At 42.1% G+C, this 18,279-nt stretch overlaps 1 protein-coding gene across 7 annotated transcripts in view; it reads right to left on the bottom strand.

Moving 5' to 3' along the window:
- TPST1 (tyrosylprotein sulfotransferase 1) overlaps positions 1-18,279 on the bottom strand; it is a 118,655-nt gene that overhangs the window by 84,209 nt on the left and 16,167 nt on the right. The window contains exons 1-2 of one of the 7 annotated variants that reach the window (XM_027862288.1): positions 4,064-4,127; positions 3,408-3,504 (exon numbers count right to left, since the gene is read on the bottom strand). The exons of 5 other annotated variants lie outside the window; for them this stretch is intronic. The gene's annotated coding sequence lies outside the window, so the exon portion shown is untranslated. Of the gene's footprint in view, positions 1-3,407; positions 3,505-4,063; positions 4,128-18,279 lie in introns of those variants that run through there. One more of the 7 variants, XM_027862289.1, reaches the window with a different exon arrangement.

Genomic DNA, 18,279 nt, shown 5'->3' with positions numbered 1-18,279 from the left:
TTAATTAACATTGCATCTCCTGCCCTGTCTGGTTTCAATTCTATTGAATAAGATGATGCCCCTTTGCAGGCAGGATAAGCTCATCATTTAAAAACTCACTACCATGCTGCTAACTCAAGCCTTGATGATAACCACCTCCCACAGGCCTCCTCTCTCTTCTGATTGGAGCATTGGAGGGTGGAGTAACCAAACTCCTCCCAATGCCATCCTTTATAGAGGGTAGAAGCTAGATTCAACTCACTCTACTTTGCATCTACAGCCCAGCCTGGTTTCAGCTCCATAGAACGAGACATCCCTGCTCCTGGTACTCCCTGACATCCCCCTCCCCGCCCCCCTTCCTGCCTCCTTTTGTGTATTGTCCCCCCCTTTAGATTATAAGTTTCTTGAGGGCAAGGACTGTCTTTTTAGTGCTTAGTACAGTGCCTGGCACACAGTAGGTACTTAATATTGGATTGGATTGGACAATGGAAAGATAATCATAAATGTGTTAATGAAAAAATCCTTGCTTTCTTTGTCTATATGGGTTTTTTGTTTTGTTTTGTTTTGTTTTTTTACAATCCACGTAGGTTAATGAGTTCCCCGAGCATCCACGTTGGTCTCCTTAGATAACATTCCCTTTTCTTCCTCAAGAGAATTGTTTTGCTTTGTACCTTCGGAATTTCACTCTTAAGAATGCCCTATTCCTCCTGGGCTGATTTCTCCAGCAGAGATTTTGTCCAAGGAATCTGCTTGTTCTTATTCTTTCTAAGAACCATCTGAAATCTGCTATCCTGAAATCTGTGCTATGTTGCAGGTCATAGGGGCAGCTAGATGGCGCAGTGAATAGAGCACCGGCCCTAGATTCAGGAGGACCTGAGTTCAAATCCGACTTCAGACACATAACACTTACTATCTGTATGACTCTGGGCAAGTCACTTGACCTCATTGCCTAGCCAACAAAAAAAAAATAAAATAAAAAAAAATAAAAAGTCGAAATATACATTGCAGGTTATACCTGGTTTTCCTTTTCCCTATCACAAATCTTAGCAGGGAACGGCCACTTTAACCTCACATTTCCCACTATTTCCTCCCCAGCAACCAGTTCTCCCTTGCCGGTGAAAATCGGCTACAGAAAGAAGTTTCCTTTGCTATTTACTCCATCTTTTAAAGGATGAACTTATTAAGCTAATAAAGAAAATTTTCATTGCTCTGCTTGGGGCAGAAAAACAACTCTGGTAGATGTCTAGGCATTTGAAGTTCCCCATCACTACCCTATCACGCTTCCATGCCAGGAATATGATGTTTTCAAATCCTATATTTCTTCAATCTATACAAGTAGCCTGTAGTAGATGCCAATGAAAATATTGCGTCTGCCTACATTCCCCTTCACCCAAATACTTTAAATCATGTTTCTCCCCCCTTATTCTTGGATTTCCTCACAAGAGCCCATCTTTTTTATTTTATTTTTTGCTTTTTGGTGAGGTAGTCAGGGTTAAATGACTTGCCCAGGGTCCCATAGCTAGTAAGCTTCAAGTGTGTGAGGCTGGATTTGAACTGGGGTCCTCCTGACTCCAAGGCCGGAGCTCTAGCCACTGTGCCACCCAGCCGCCCAGTGAGCCCATCTTCTTAACAGACAATGCTACCCTGTCCCCTTCCAGCCCTCCTGTCCCTCAACACACACAATTCTCACCCATCCTCCTCCTTCTCAATAACCTATGTCCCTTTCAGAGTCATGTTTCATCACGAATCTTGTCACATCATGCCCCTCTGCTGCCTATGTGGTCAAGCTAGCTCTTTGCATTAGATTATCTAGCTCACCTTGCCTAAAATCACACTTTGTATCATTTGTGGTTAGATGTTTGAGGCCATGGGTTGTATTGCTGGATCCTTCCATGGATTTTGTTTCTCCTAAGAATCCGTGGGTGTTTCTACTAGTCTTCTTCATATGCTGTGGCTTTTCTATATAACATCTGGCTTGGTAGATATATGTAGGCACTCTTTCCCCTTTTCCATCCTTTTCAGTTTAGAGCCCTTTTGATCAGATTTTAGATACTCCAGGCAAATTATACTCTTAGCAGTCTTTATTAAGTATACTCCAACCCTACACAAACGCTGGATTTAGCCACTTGATGGGTGACTGAGGAGAAGCCTACTTAGCCCCCTACATTTAATTAATCCCAGACCCGGGACCATTCTTCATATTCACCTTCCAGCCAGTCAGCCACTCTTTCCCCCACTACATTTTCTACTTCTTGCTCTGGGCACAACAATAGAATCAATAGGAAGGAAGGAAAGAAAGGAACATTTATTAAGCCAAGCACTGTGCTAAGCACTTCACAAATATCTCATTTGATCTTCACAACAACCCTGGGAGGTAGGTGCTGTTATACCCATTTTATAGATGAGGAAACTGAAGCAGACCATTTAAGTGACTTGCCCTGGGTCACACAGCTAGTCAGTTCTTGAGGCTGGATTTGAACTCAGGTCTTCCTGACTCCAAGTCCGGTGTTCTATCTACTGTACCATCTATTGCTTCTAGAGAAGGTGTGTGAATTTGACTGTCCTACAGATCAACTCAGAATCCCTGTAACTCCCCTGAACAAAACTCCCTTCCCTGGCTGCCCCTCCCCTAGATATGTTATCTTCCCCTGTTATTAGGATGTAAGCTCCTCGAGAGAAGGAACTGTCTCACTTTTCATATTCCTAGTACACAGGAAGTGCTTGTCTCACTTTTCATATTCCTAGTACACAGGAAGTGCTTAATAAATGATCTCTCATTCATTCATTCCTTTGAAGCTACGGTCCAAAACTTATTCTCAGACACCATCTTCTAAACCAGCTATTCAGTCTCTCTTCTGAAGCCCTGGCCTTGGTCACCAACAGTGACTGTGCCCTGGTTTTCTGCCCAAGACTGTAATCTTTACAATGCTTTCAGAGTCTTCCTAGCAGTATCATTTGTACTCACATGAATAACCAGAAGTAGAAAGAGTGCTCAGTTATCTGGTTTGACAATTCTTGAGAGGTCAAGTACTGCATAAATATCCCCAGAAGCCAACAGATCTCTCCTATTGTCATCTGGACCACAAAGAACTGTCTCCGAGCCTCTCAGCAGGGATTCACCAACCACTGCTCTGAATCCCTTTCGCTCTCCAACCACAACTAGAGGACTTTTCACTTTAGAGCACCTGTGAATCCTCAAAAGCATTCCTTGGAGAACAGCAATTTTTTTTCCTCCAAGGGCACAGCTCTTCCCCACTGCCCTCCCCCACCCCAATGGGAAAAGCCTCCTATCTGTCTCTTAGCTCCAAATGTTCAGTGGCTCTTGGTTGTGTTTTGCTATCCTTTCACTCCTAGTCAAGGTCAGCAACCCACTTTGCCTCTTCTGAGCCTTCTTTGTTTTAGCAGTGAAACCCTCTTGGTTTGTTTACCTGTGAGCTTCAAGAACACTTCATGGTCCCTGGGAACCTGGAAAGTGGAAGAGGATTCCTTGGGTCTCTGGAGATCAGCCCACATTTTAAATGGTCACTTGGCCATGGAAGAGATACAAACAATACATATTCTATGCAGATCACGGCAAAATTCACTACTGCTGAAGTGAGATCTCGGTCCTTTTTGGTTCCTGCTAGCAGATCACTGGACAACTTTTATGACAAACTTCCTACGGAAATTTTCTTTTTTTAAAATTTAATCTAAATTTCTTTTTAGTTCCAAATTCTCCCCTTCCCTTCTCCCTTTCCCTTCCCCACTGGGAAGGTAAGAAAAAAAAAACACCAAAATCCATTACAAAAATATATCTCCTGGAGATTTTCAACTATGGGAGTTCAGTCACTGCCCTCATTAGCAGCCTAACAACCATACCCACCTCCCTTTCCCTTGTTTAACTAACTACCCACTTCCTTGCATTACCAATGCACTCCTTCCTTCAGCTACAACCCTTCTCCTCCTCCATCTCAAGCCATCCCTTCTCCAGCTCAAACCTTCCCCTTCTTCTTCGCTTCCTTCAACTTCTCAAATCCTCCCACATTTCCCTTTCCCAGAGTCACTTTCTGCCTTTCTTCACAAATCCCAAAGCTGCCAAGCCTACCTTCCTAATATCCTTCTCCAGCTGGAGTTCTTCTGCTCATTCTCCTTTTCCAGACTCCATGATATCCAAGGTCCCTTCCATCTCTAACTTTCCTTGACTGTTAACTGCTGCTTGTCAAGCTCAGAATAACAAACAATAAAATTTACTTTAAGAATTTTTCTCTGATTCAACAATTTATTGCACCATAGCTTGTTTCTGCTACAAAAAAATGAAAAAAAATGGAGTACTTTATTGCAAGACTTGAAAAGCAGGACATTAATAAGAGGGGTGCTTCACTGGAGTGCCTGCTGCCCATGGGAGAAAAGAGGGTCATAAATTAGCTTTGTCCTAATGCTTTTCTCCTTATCCCTCTACTTTTCCTTTAGCAGTAATCTCCAAATATAATTCCCTCCCCACCCCCAAGCCTATGTGGGGACTTGGGAGAACACAGAAGGCAGCAGGGAAGGGTGTTTTGGGAGGGAGGTAAAGGAATTTTACATCTTCATTTCAGAATCTAGCCTTTGGAATTCTTTTTCTGAAGTTTTTCTCTTAGCCCTAAAGCAGCTATGCTTGTCTTTTTCTGAAGTTGCTCCAAGGATTTTATTGTTAAATACTGTAACTAATTTAAGTCCCAAAGTGTCATCTCCGGAGGCTCTCCTCCCCAAAAGAAACAATGCCCTATGTGCAGATAACAGTCTGAAACATACAACCCTCCCCCAGCCACAACCTTTGAGATCACTAGTGTTCACTTACTCATTCTAACACGGACTGCCCACCTACTGTGTGCCACATTCTGCGCCTCAAACTTAAAGCACAAGTCTCCCTTGGAATGAGACTAAGGAGGCCAGGAAAGGTTTTAATTATGAACAAGCATGCTTTCTTCAATACTAAAACATCCTCAACATACCCATGGTCAAAGACACAAAGCAATGCCAGAGTGAACAAGAACCATATCACCACAAGCACCTTTCTTCTAAAGAGATCCAAACAGATTCTACCAGGGATGAGGAACCTGAGGCCTCGAGGCCTTGAGGTTAACCCCTGCTTAACCATACAGAGAAGCATGGGAGATTTTATACTAACTGATGCAAAGTAAAGTTAGAAGAACCAGGAAAACAACATACAAAAGGACATAAATGAAAAGAACAACCAAAATGAAGCCAACTGCCGTATTATAATTATGGAGGTTGGCCCCAAAGAAGAGATATAAGATACATTTCTTTCTCTTCTTTGCAGAGGTGGGGGACAATGGGTGAGGGATGCTGAATATATCACCGGATCTGGTTGATGGGTTGGTTGGTTTTGCTAAACTTTTTTTTCTCTTCTTTTTTTATTCTTTGTTAAAAGGAATGGTTCTCTAGGTTCAGGGGAAGAGATATTTTGGGAAATGAAGGTGCATATAAAAAAGCAAAAGACATCATCAATATTTTAAAAATTAATTCTAGTCAAAATGCCTTAATAATGAATTCTACAGGACATGCTAGTTATTTTGCCAGAAGTTTGTTTAAATGAATATATTGACAGAAACCATATGCTTACCTTGTAGCATGCAGCCAGAAAAAATGCTGCTAGCTAGCCTTTTGCTTCTCTTCCTTGACCACCAAACTTTCTTATGAACTCAGACTCATAGGTGGGAGGGACCTGAGAAATCACCAGGCCTTTCTCTTCATGCTTAAGAAACGCAAGGACCAGAGAGGTAAAGCGATTTGCCCAGAGTCACATGGCTGGCAGAACTAGGGCATGAACTCATGTCTTCTTACATGGCCAATGCTGCCCTTCTGTGTGGCATAAGGTTTCAGTGGCCAGGGTATTAAAGGAAGAAGAGAAAAGGGGAATTCAATGGTAATTGCTTCTTGGAGATATGACAAAAGGAGAATAAGTAATTCAACTGTAGCACAGAACAACTGCTTCTCTCCCCCCTACCAAGCAAAGGCACATTGTCTCCCCCATTAAATTGTGAGCTCCTTGAGAAAAGGAACCGAGTATCATTTCTTTCTCTTTTTTTTTTGGCCTTTCTTTGTAACCCCAGTGTTTAGCACAATGTCTGGCACTTAGTAAATGCTTCATAAATGCTAACTGGCAGACTGAAAAGCAAGATAAGATGATTTCATTATATAGAGTTAACTATTAAGTAGCCAAAGGCCAGAGAAAGCATTGTTGTACAGGATTATTTAATGTACACAATTTTATAATTAGAGCTATGACAAAGAATTTTTTCTACAGAGCCTCTGGAGACATGAGAAGAGTTTTTAGCTTTGTTATACAGAAGGTTTCTTGGTAACAGTATCCATTGTAATAATAGTTGTTTTGAAGTGTACATCGTACTTTCTTTCCTCATAATTTCATTCAAAATTGGTAACATTTATCTTTACCACATTAAAAAAAAAAAAAGAGGCATTAACATCTGCTTTGCGGTCATACCGTAAGGACCTTGGGACCTTTCCATCTGAACTTGAAGCTGAAACCTTTTATGAGTTTCATCTGCTCCTTGGACTATGTGCTCCTTCAGAGTGAGGACTGTCTCTTACTTTTCAATTTGTATGCCCACAGTAACCTTAACAAAAGCTTCAACCGTTCATTCATTCAGAGATGGAAAGACTCCTAGGGGTTATCTAGTCTAACCCCCTCCTCAGAAAACTGAAGCCCAAAGGGGTAAAATGACTTGATCACATTCATACAGGCATTAAGTAGCAAAGGCAGAGGAGGGCTGTTGTCAAGAGAACCCTTTAGAAACTAAGAAGTACTATGAAAGTATAAACTATTTTTTTTTCATTCACTAATGTCTGCTGATTTAGAAGAAAACCTTCCCTAACAAAACTCAGAAGTCTCAGCAAATTTGCTGACTCCTACAGGAACCATCCTGGTTCTTTCCAGTCTACATTGGTACCTTTAAAAACGGCTTTCTATCTACTTTGCATATATTTTGTATTTAATTTTCCTCCCAAATTTTGGGGAGGGCAGAAACTGTTTGGATTTTTTTTTCTCTGAAGCAGTTAACACATAGGTACTTAATAAATGCTTATTGTTTCTGTTGTGGAAGTGTGTTGGTAGATCAGGCCTCTTCACCCAGAAAATCGAAGAAGAATAAGCAGAGAGAGGTCACTAGAGTGATTGATGAATATACATGAGGGCAGACCCAAAAGAATTCTACTAACCCCTGGCTTTAGACTTATCTGACCTACTCATAATTGGAGCGTTCTCAAAGGCACGAGGGCTTGCTCATTCGACATTGGAACATTCAGTTTTCTCAGTACAAAACCTCACAGGCTCCAGATAGATATCTGTGGGCCAAGGAAAACCTAAGCCACCCTGGTTGCCTGGGATTTAACCATGTATATGTTGAGCTTCACTTACCTGAATAAGGCCATATAAGGCCCAAGAATGGCAGAGTATGAGATAAACATGTCTTTTTCAACGTCTACAACTACATGGTTTGTAGAATATTCAATAAATCCTCTTATTAGCTCAAGGCCGGTCTGGGGTTGTCTATGTTCCTTGAAATCCCACACCTAACATATTTGAGCAATTCTAACATTGAACAATTCTACTTGCCCTCACTAACCCTAAACATTACTAAATGTGAAAACATAAACTGTTCTCCATTGACAAATTATCGAGTACCAGGCCTCCTTTTGATTCAGCTATTATGTTTTTAACTCCTACCAAAAACAACTTTTCCCTTTCCCAAAGTCACAGAGCAAACCATATAAACTAAGACCCTTTCTCTGGCAGCTCTCAAATCTGAATCTCATCTCTGGAAGCCAAGATATTAAATTGCAAAATGGAAGACAAAGCCAGCACTGGAGAGGCTAAAGGGGACAGTGCTGAATAATTATTCTGCTAAGGATGGTTGCAAAACTAATCCAGCAATTGAAAGCCTTATTCTATTTCTCCATGCCCAAAGAACTTCTCAAATCTGGGTCCCCAGACCACACACACCAAATCTAGAATTTAAAGCTTGAAGAACAACAGTACTAGTGAATTCTTTTACTTTTTATTATAACAAAGCCAAAAAAAAGAAAAGACAGATTTAAGCTGATAGCCCAGTGCTTCTACGTCACTGTGCCTGCTTTTCTGTAGGTAGTAACATGTTGGAGAACTAACAAATCATGCTGGGGAGTCAGAGAGTTTAGGAATTCAAAATAAGATAGGAATTTTTTTTTTTCTCCTTTCAAAGCACTTGTTAAGACAACAGCCCAAATCTGGAATGCTAACTTTGGCTGCCCTTGCAAAGAGGAAAGAAGGTTTTAAGGCTATTCTTTGGTTCTAAAGTATTAACACTTCTTGCCCTTTACCAGCCATGTTTCCCTTACTAGAAAGGTAATCAAGTGCCTGAGAAGGCATGCTCAAGTACGGGACACACACTGATACGAGGTTTTCTTTAGAGGGAGAAGGGGGATCTGAACCTGTGATTTCACTGGTGTGAGAATCACCCAGTGTGGAAATTCCTTCTACTGATGCAACTTAATGGTCTTAGAGCCTTGCCCTATGGTCTTGAGAGGCTGAATGCCCAACGAGTACATGTCAGAAGTAGACCTACACCCCAGCTCTTCCCAGGCCCTGTGCTGACTCTCTTTACCCACTAGCCATTCTGCTTCTCAAAAATAAATAATCTTGAATTAGGAGAATTAAAATGCTTTGCTTTGAGAGCTCACTAAGCGTGGGAAGCAGTTTACAAACCCTTTAAAGTCCAACTGTAGCTTTCCTACAATGCTTACATTCTACTTGTGGTCAAATGTTCTCAAGGGCAGAATTTCAAAAAATGAGAACAGAGATGTTTGTGATGAGATCGGGTTGGAAGGTTAACCAGAAGTTGTTTGGGCAGAGTCTTGTGGGAGGGGTAGGTAATAGCTAGGTGATGGAACAGGAAAACAGGAACTCAGTTACTAATTTTAATAGAAGGGAGCAGAGAAAATCATTCAAAGCCAAGAGAAAAAGAAATACAGGCTTTCTAAGGCTCCTCTCACAGTTGATATTCTGAGAACAGTAAGAAGGGGGGGGAGTTGCCGAGGGCATAAAAGGATCTGGGTGGCTTTGGGTCATGTTTCGTTCAGGGGAAGACTTCAAGATCTGCAGCTGGAGAGCCGTTTCTCAGAAAGACAAGCAACTCGATTTAGTAACATCCTGAGAGGGGCACCATGACAAGAAATGGAAGCGTTGGGAGGGGCAGAACAAGTGAGTATTCAAAAAGCTGAACTTCCTAGAGAAGAGGAGATGGCCAAGAATGGAGGAGGTGTGGCTTTGTGACCGATCGTGGAAATGCAGCAGTACACAGCAGTGAGGGATTCTGGAACTGTGGAAGTATCCGATGGGTTTGCCTGAGGATCCATTTTGTAGAGGATGGCAAGGGAATGAGGCTAGGAAACTGTATATCTGAAAAGTATGCTGATTTTCCCTCCTAGCTTCTCTTTTATGAAGAGATAAGAAAATCAAAAGCATTTAATATCTAAGCGAGACAAACAAAATCACTTAAGCTGAGAAAAGAAAAATGCACTCGGAGTTCATCTGCTCCAAGTCAGATCTGATTTTATTTGAGCTAATTACATGGTGATGATTGCGTCAGCATGTACCACTTGTGTTTGAGGTTGCGTAATACAGGTTCTAGGAGGAATGGCAGTAATCACTAACATCCACACACAGAGAAATCACCCTAAAACACAAAAGCCTTTTGCAGGAATTTGGTCCTCTCCATATTCAGAATAAATTTCTAACATCCTACATAAAAGACACAACTTCCAGTAAAAGGTCAAGGACTCATTTCCCAGATGACAAATTAACCCACTCCTAACAAAAAATAATAATAATAACCTTCGGAACGAAGAGTCCTTTGAAGTTCCATGTCACAAAAACAAGGGAATTGCTTCTTTGAAATCTTCCTGAGGATAAAGTGTTTGCTGGGCTAAGGCTAAAGACACAGGGGTAGCGGGGGCTCTGGATGCTTAAGATTAATGGCTCATCTGGAGTGACTAACAGATGTGAAAGTGTTCTTCCTCTCATCACATTTTTGGCTGCAGCTGTAAAAGGCAATTTAAACCTATCCAATCCTTCCTTTTGGTAAGTTTCCTGCAAAAGCATTGGGTGAAAATAGGCATTAAGAAAGTCCTAATTCCCTGGCCCAGCTGTAGGGACTCAGTTGAGTCTGATGCTCACTCGTCATTTTGTGCTTTCTATTGCGATCCAAACTGTCCACCCCAACTACCAAGTACAGCCAACTGCTTAGATTGAGCTCTCAGTGATGAAGTCAAGAATTACGGAATGTAATGGACAATGGACAGGATGTTTGGCATCATCCCGTACAATCATCTCATTTTGGGGAGGAGGAAAGGTAATAGCCAGAGAGAGGAGACACATACCCAGTGTTGCACAGCTAGAGAGAGGCAGGGACTGAACCAGAACCCCGATCTCCTCACTCCACGAGCAACAGCTGTGAAAAGGAATGTGTACTAGTGGTTTATTTTGGTAAGTTTCCTACAAAAAACCTCGGTGTAAATAGGCATTAGGAGTAGACCTAACTCACTGGCTCAGTTACAAAAATTCAGGGATCCTGATTTTTCTACTCTAACACACAGAAAGTATTAGGTCAAGAAATCGGCATCTTGAGGTTTATTCAGTTGTTCTGATGGTTTCTACATAATGATGTTCCTTTAAATAGAATAGTTACTAAATAGTCTAGGCCTTATGGCACCTACTTCTGTGGTATACAGTTACTCGGGTGGAAATGCTACTGTCTCACAATATGTGTTCTTGAAAAGTAAACCATCATTGAATTTTGAAGAAATCCATCAACAAGCATTTATTAAGCACTTACTATGTGCTAAGTCCTGTGCTAATCACCGGAGATACAAAAGTGAAAACCAAAGAGTCTCTGCCCTCAGGGAGCTGATATTCTAACGGCAGAGACAAGCATGTACAGATATGTACAAGATACATACGAGATAACCTTAGATGAGAAGGTTTGAGGCATTAGAGAAGATCTAGACCAGGCCCCTCATTTCACAGATAAAGAAAATGAAGCCAAATATGTTAAGGGACTTGCTCAAGATCATACAAAACTGTATTCTAAGATCAATGTCCTCCCTATGATACCACATTGCCGCTAATTTGCCTGAGATGACAGAGCTGGTTAAGGGTACCATGGGGGTACCATTAAACTCAGGCCTTCAGACTGCCTTGCCAACTATCAGTTGTTCTTAATGCTTTTGTTTGCTGGGTGTATCCCCCTTTTTATTGCAAGCAACCTCCCTCTAGCTTAGCTGCTTGGTGAACTGGGTTTCCATATACTTTCATAGAGTGGAACAGGGAGAGGGAGGTAAATTCATGCCAAGTCAGGTGGAATGCAAGGATGTTGGAAGGGACCCAGAATCATGGCACTCCAGGTCACACAATCCTGGGGGAAGGAGGTGGAGGGAACATTGGCAGAAAGATACGTTACATACTTTGGATGCTTTGAGAGCAAGAGAAGTAGGAGAGAAGTGTAGGGCCTATCAGGGAAGAGCAGAAAGAGAATCAGCAAGGAACTTGCACTTTTCCAGAATGTCTTAGTCACCTTTGCTTCAACTTGTTGAGCCTACTTGTTACTATGTCTCTGAGGATGTTCTCAAAATTACTTCTCATCCCTTCCCCAGTAGCTCAACTCTTCACTCTGCCCTCCCCAGCTCTTTTCTATCCATTTGAGTCCTGCAGGGATAAGCTTTGCTGGCCTCCTCCATAAAGACTCACTCCCTGGTTCCCACCTAGAGCAACTTCACCTTCCTCAGAACTCCTATAACTCTTCTTCGTCTGCACCTCTCATTTGATGTTTAATCATCTATTGCCAATACGGCATCTATTCTACCGTTGTCTTGTATTATTTTTTGTTGTGGTGGTTGTTAATCATTTCAGTCATGGATCCCATTTGGGGTTTTCTTGACAAAGATATTGGAGTGGGTTGCTATTCCTTCTCCAGCTCATTTTACAGATGAGGAAACTGAGGCCAACAGGTGAAGTGACTTGCCCAGAGTCACACAGCTAGTAAGAGTCTGAGGCTGGATTTGAACATAGGAAGATGAGTCTTCCTGACTCTAGGCCTGTTCCTCCCTGTGCTGACTGGAAGCTCCCAAAGGGCAGGGACCATGTCTTTGTGTTCCCCACATTGCGGAACAGAGAAAGGTTGATTATGACTATATCCTTGACCTTAAGATTCCAATGTAACAAAACTGGATCAGTTTCTATCATTTTCAGTACAGCGGGGCTTTTCTTTCCGTCTTTTCATAGCAGGTTTTAATGAGGAATACCAAGACCTGTTGAGGCTGGGCATTTGCTGATCTGAGCCAGAGTAGAAGGAGTTCTAGGGAGTTCAAGTCAGTCCCCTTTTGTTTTTATCATTGAGCAAAAAAAAAAAAAAAAAAAAGTGGGGGAAGGGAGGACTTGTACATTGTGATAAACACATCTATAAGAGATGCCAGAAATCTTACTATTAATCGGACTGCTCCTTTCCAGCCAGCTAGATCAACCCATTGCCAGAAAAAAAAAATTGAGTTTGCTTATATTACTCTATCAAATGCTACAACTACATCTTTAAGAGGTCTTTAAAAAAGATTATTAAATAAAAACATCATTAGTCCAAAGACAGGGAAAAGTAAGCCACTTGTATTCAGATATAACATTTTAAAAAGTGAGGCCTAACTATTTCACGCCAATGGACCTAAAGGGGCTTTTTTCACTCTGCTTTTTAGCTTTATTGCCTGTGGCTCTGAATCACTCACACAAGGGAGCACCCAGAAGACCCCAAATAGAGGCAGGAAGGCATGTTAGGAGGTTACTGTAACACTCTCGGCAGGTAGTAATGAATGCCTGTAATAATATGGTTACAGTGGGAATAAAGAAAAGAGGGCAAATGTGAAAGATGTTGGTCTTATCAACAAGACTTGGTAACTGATTGGATAAGAAGGAGGAAAGAAGGAATGCTCAAAGATAACCCCAGGCGAGAGGAAAGAAGATTCCCATGTCCAAAACCTTGGCTCTGTCTTTGACACTGTGTTAATGGTAGTGCCGTGTACAGAAATAGTGAAGTCAAAATCATCAGGTTTAGGGAGAAGTAATAATAACAACAATAATAACTACCATTTATACAGCACCACAAGATTTGTAAAGCACTTTCTTTACATTATCTGATGTGATCTTCATGATAACCATACAAATGGGATGTTTATAATTAATGGGATGTTAATAATTAATTATAATAATAATTATCCCCATTTTACAGATGAGGAAACTGAGGCTGAGAGAGGTTAAGTGACTTGCCTATAATCAGAAAGACAGTAAATGAATGAGGCAGCATTTGAACTCAGGTCTTTTTGACTCCAAGCCCATATGTCCACAAGAAACGTAATAAACTAAGACTGGACAGATGCCACTGGGCCACCTGGGTAGAAATCGTTCTGAAGACAATTGCAAATGTAGGTCTGTAGCTAAGAAGAGAGGTCAGTACTAGAAATACAGACTCAGGAATCATTTACATAGAAGTGGTACTTGAAGTTGTGGGTGTGAGTGACACTGTAGGTGTAAGAGTAGGGGGGAAAAGCGTTAACAACAGAACTTTGGGGAACAGCGACAGGCCAGGGCAAGGAAGAAAAGAGAGAAGCTTGTGCAATGATGCAGAGAAGTTCTGGATTCTAGTGCCAGGTCCACCAGTGGGTCACCAAGTGATCTTGGGGAAGTCATTTCATGCCTGAACCTCAGTTCCTCTCATCTGCCGAGATGAGTTTGGGGGTGAGATGGGTATAAATTGGGGTCAGGACAAGAGGAGAGAAGAAAGGTTTTGAGCAGTAACTTCAGGAAATGAGATAAGGAGTTGGGAAGCGTAGAGCAGACAAACCACTGAGCAATGACAAAGGACCGGTGGAAGTTTGCTGAGGACGAGCTAAGCTCACCTCCATGAGCCACACCCAGGAATCCTGGAACAAGAGTGGAGAAATCAGACAGTGGGGCCAAGAGCTCACAGGTGACGATCTGCAGGTCAACAAAGATCGGAGAGGGGTAAAAGGTTCTAGGGTAGAAGCTAATGAAACGCCCTAGAAGCAGTTCATGGGAAAAAGGCAAATGGATAGGAGGACAGGGATGGGTCAAAGGGCAAAGTGTGAGTGAGCCAATGGGAGAGAAGTCAGAAAAGAAAAGGCTGCGGTCAGAGGGTAGCATTTCAAAGTTCTGAGAGATGGCCTCTAATGTCTATTCTACCCCTATGAGATGCTGAGACCTAAAATGTGTCCTAGGCCGTATGTGAATAAAGTAGAATAGGAAAGGAGGTCACTCTGAATTGAAGAATTCAAAGATCTGGATGGTCAGGGTGGCAGAGGGGTAATCAATATGAATATCAAAGCCCCTAAGTATTGGTGGCAGGGGCCTGAATTGAGGGGAAGACCATGAGCCAGTTCTTGGGAAAGCCAAGAACTGAAGATACCTGAAGGCTGGAGGTTAGGTAACTCCAATATGGAAAGGGCTGTATAAAAGAACTGCATGGACCTCAAAGACAGGCAGTGGGATAGAGGGGTAGGGAGGCAGGCAAATTGTTTGAAAGTAGAAGTGGGAAGCAAGAAGCATGCCCATCTCTTCCTTTGGCCAAGAATGTCACCGGTGTCAATGAAAGTGACAAGGAATATTAGTCCAAAAGGTCAAGGATGGAGGGGGGGTTTGTGGATGGAACAGATTTGCTCGCTGATGGTGAGGCTCCAGACCTCTCATCCCCAGAAAGTGGTTTAACTACCTGGTTCAAGACTATGATGCAACTCCCATAGACTTGTTAGTTTTTTTTTTTTTAAGTAAATATGTATTTATCAAACACAAATATCAAACATACAAATAAATATCAAAGAAAAACTATCTCGTAAGCTTTCAACAGCCTTTCTCAGCACAGGCCTAGAAATGGGCTGAAATGAATTGCCCTTGTGTAGGCAGAATTTCCTTCCCAGCCCCACATTTTTAAAAGGATAAAAGAACCGGTTTCTTCAGAGTGTTCAACATTTGTCTGCTGCTCTCAAATTTATTTCTGGGCACTGTACAACTGTTTAAACTGACATAACACTGGGATTTTCTCCCACTGGCCTTTAAAGAACTGTGGGGTTTCTGTTTCTATCCACCCTGAAATACAATGAAATGCCACAAGTTATAAGCCATGAACTTCAAACCAGAAGGGCCTGACTCCATAAGAACGACCCTTATAATGCTCAGAAGTCCAAGACCCTCAAGTCACTGCCCTCACTCATCCACTCATTCTCACCCTTGGAACTCTCCCTTCTACCAATGAAAACGCTGAAACAAATGATGTCAAAGCTCTTTTCAATTGGGGTTTACTGGAGGCAGGAGGCAGGAGGCCTAAGAGGCTGGGCAGGGAGCTAGGCTGGGAGGGAAATTGAGAGAGGGACACATGCCCCTGAAAGCTCTTCACCAAACTGTAATGAGGACGTAATGGGTGTCTCCTAGCCACCAGGCCGGGGCTAACTGTTACTGGTCCACAGAACTTTTATTACCAAAAAGGTCCTTTTTTCCTTCACTTCCCTGTGTTCTGCTTCTCCCACCTCAGCCCTTAGCTCCCTCCTACTCTCAGTTTCCACCCCAACCACAGAAAGTCATCCCTCTGACAATGAAGACAGACAAGCAGACTTGGGCAGATCTTTGATCTGACCACAGGAGATCCGGGATTGAGAAATAACCAGGCAGACCTCCCAACAACCAGTGTGCTGCTATCACTACTCCCACATCACCTGCTTCTTCCTCCACCCCCACCCCTACCCCCACCAAAAAAAAATTAATAATGCAAGTAACAAAACCAACGTGGCAAAAACTTCATAATACTGTAGATTCAGTTATACTGTTCCCCCAAAACATAAAGATCAGCAACAAATATCTGTGAAAGAGCTTACTACTCTAGGTGCTAAATGTATGAAATATGAGACAAAGGCCTTGCCTTTAAAAAGCTTATCTAATTAAGAGAAACAAGAGAAAAATACAGGACAAAGTTAAAGAGTTAAATAAAGACCTAAAGCAAGAGGCATTACAAGTAGGGGAAGGGAGGAGAAGAGAAGGGAAAAAGCATTTATGTAGCACCTACTGTGTGCCAGGCACTGTGCTTTTCAAATATTATCTCATTTGAGATTCACCACAATTCTGCAAAGTAAATGTGGTTATCTCATTTTACAGCTGAGGAAACTGAGGCAAGCAGAGATTAAGTGACTTGCCTAGGGTCACACAGCCAGTAAGTGCCTGAGGCTGGATTTGAACTCATGAAGATGAGTCCTTCTGATTCCAAGTCTAGTACCTATCCACTGTGCCACTTAGCTGCCTTCTACAATGCATTTCCAGAGAAGTAAAATCCAATGCTACATGGCCAGGGTTCGTCCCAAAGAAGAAATACACAGAGATATCTACATCTCCAACTTCTCTGCAGATGGGACAGTTCATGGGTATAGAACGCTACATGGAATATCAGACTTTGCAGGTTTGTTGTTTTGTTGTTTAGATTCAGCAAAGGTTTTTGTTCTCTTTTTTTATTCTTTGTCATAAGAGACGCCTCTCTGGAAGGAGGAGAGGGAGGTGCACATTGGGAAATGTAAGTGGTGTCGAAAGAAAAGAGATTAATCAAATTTATTTTTTAAAAAGTTTCCTGTGGCAGCTAGGTGGCGCAGTGGATAGAGCTCCAGCCTTGAAGTCAGGAGGACCTGAGTTCAAATCCAGCCGCAGACACTTAACACTAGCTGTGTGATCCTGGGCAAGTCACTTAACCCTGGTTGCCTCACCCAAAAAAAAAAAAAAAAGTTTCCTGGTGTCAAAGTACTTTCTGTTGTTGGCTGCTATTGTCTGTTTGTGTCCTTAAATAGCCACCTCCCTAGTGTTCCTGCACTGAGTCCCCAAGCTGTCACTTCAACCATCAACTGATAAGTGAGTATTGAGCATTTACTCTGGGAGACAAATAATCACCAACCCTCCCCTCATAACTGAGAAACTGGAATCAATAGTCCAGTTGAGAAGACCAAGTATAGACACATGAAAAGTTAATTAACGATGCAAGACAAACTACCTACACATCACCTGCTTCTTCCTCCACCCCCACCCCTACCCCCACCAAAAAAAATTAATAATGCAAGTAACAAAACTAGTCCAGGCCAGTGGTAGTGAAGGAGTTGAGAGAAGCCAGTGATCTCAGGAGGCAGCATGGTAACAGCGGTATCCCTCTTCCAAACCGCCTTGTTTCTCTCGAAGGCACCATCATCTCTCTAGTCTCTTGGTTTTCTAATCTTGGGTCATCCTCAACTCCTCACTGTCTCTGACCCCACATACCCAGTCAGTAGCCACATCCTGCCATTTCTACCTCCATGTCATCTCTTGTAACCAACCCCTTCTCTTTACTCACACATGCCCCTCTCATCTCTAGGTGATTGCAATGGCCTACCTGGGGTCTCCCAACCTCAAGTATACCCCTACTCCAGCCCATGCCCCACTTAGCAGCCACAGTGATTTCTCTAATGCATACATAGGGTTTGACCAGTAGGGTGTGTTCAGGGAAGACAAGTACCTCTGGTGTGAGGGCTGCTCTAGAGCTTTCCCAGTCACCAATGCAGTGAAGCAAGGCTGTGTGCTTGCTCCTGTGCTTTTTAGCATGATATTTTCAGCCATGTTGTCAGACGCCTTCAATGAGGATGAAAATGGTATCAAGGTCAGTTGCTGCACTGATGGCAAATTGTTTAACTTGAAAAGGCTACAAGCCAAGACTTAAGTGGAGGGAGAGTTGGTGCATGATTTTTTTGTTCAAAGATGATTGTACACTCAATGCAGCTTCTAAAGCTGAGATGCAACAAAGCAAGAATCGATTCTCGGTTGCTTGATTACATGAGATTAAAAAGCTTCTTGAAAAACAAAATTAATGCACCTAGGATGAGAAGAGAAATAGTTGAATGATAAAAGAAAAAGAGTCTTTGTATCAAATTGCTCTGATAAAGGTTGTGCATAGAAGATACACAAACAACTGACATGAGTGTGTGTATACATATAGATATAGATTAGATATATGACTTTTGATGTATATGTATCTTTCCACATACATATATTTATATTTGTGTATATCTGTATGTATGTATAGATATATGTACAGATATTTCTACATCCACCTATCTATCTACCTACCTATCTGGGCAGCTAGGTGGCACAGTGGATAGACTACCAGGCCTGGAGTTAGGAAGACTTATCTTCCCAAGTTCAAATCTAGC

This window comes from Vombatus ursinus, unplaced genomic scaffold (assembly GCF_900497805.2).
Source record: "Vombatus ursinus unplaced genomic scaffold, bare-nosed wombat genome assembly UNPS02014768.1, whole genome shotgun sequence".
In the NCBI taxonomy this organism is placed as follows: Eukaryota; Metazoa; Chordata; class Mammalia; order Diprotodontia; family Vombatidae; genus Vombatus; species Vombatus ursinus.
This window is presented reverse-complemented; position numbering and strand designations above follow the sequence as displayed.